Source organism: Vigna radiata, chromosome 6 (assembly GCF_000741045.1).
Source record: "Vigna radiata var. radiata cultivar VC1973A chromosome 6, Vradiata_ver6, whole genome shotgun sequence".
Taxonomy (NCBI): Eukaryota; Viridiplantae; Streptophyta; class Magnoliopsida; order Fabales; family Fabaceae; genus Vigna; species Vigna radiata.
Window position 1 is genome coordinate 26901852 of NC_028356.1, and position 1003 is coordinate 26902854.

Sequence of the window (1003 nt, forward strand, 5' to 3'; positions counted from 1 at the left end):
ACTCACTTTTCAAGTACTTTGCTTAAAGTAGGTTGTACTATCTTTTAGATATGACTTCTTATGAGGAGAACATTCCATGAATGTCTTCTTTGTCTTTAATGTCCACTTCTGATATTTTTGAAATAAAGCATGTGGATGCATGTAGTAGGTTATCTGCATAGAATAAAGTAGATTGTGCATGCAACATATATGTCATATCTTTTATCACTTTTGTTATTTTTGAACATTGAACATTTAGTGACATTTAATGACATTTAATGCTTGTTTAGAACAACAAAATGTTTTTTACATTTTCTACCATTGAGGTAACGTTTATCATTTAAACCTTTCTTTAAGATGCCAAACGTTGAGTGAGAACATAATTGTTGGACAAAGTAAAGATTTTAGTTCTTGGTATCGTCTAGTCTATTGTATATGATTTTTGGGATATTACCTTTTTAGAGCAGGAGCATTTAGCAAATTTCGATTTCTACATATGTTTGAATTTTTGTTTGAGATTTTTAGAGGTTTTAGTCAAAGACATTGTCTCGACACCTTTTCACTTTTTTATAATTTTAAATTCAACATTTTAGAGTTTCATTTTTTATTAAATAGATTATAATTATATAAACAAAAATAACAATATTATAATTAAATAAAAAATATTATTAATTTTATTATATAAAATTAAATTAATCAGTATAATTAAATTATAATTTAAAACTATTAAACACAACGAATAATATTTTAAAATAAATAAAATTGAAAGTTTTTTACAATACGCACGTCCTAATTTAAGAGACTCACCGTATCACATTATTACATTAAATGCTCCACATAATTTTCTTTATACAGTAACGATTGTTAAGATATGAAAATGGTTTGAGAGATTATAAACAAAGTACATAAATTTTTTAAAAATGGTTAATTTGGTTAGTATTCAGTTCAACTAAATTGCAATATTGTCCCAAAACTATTCTTAAAATATTAATTTGTATAATAGTTAAAACTAAACCCTTCTAGA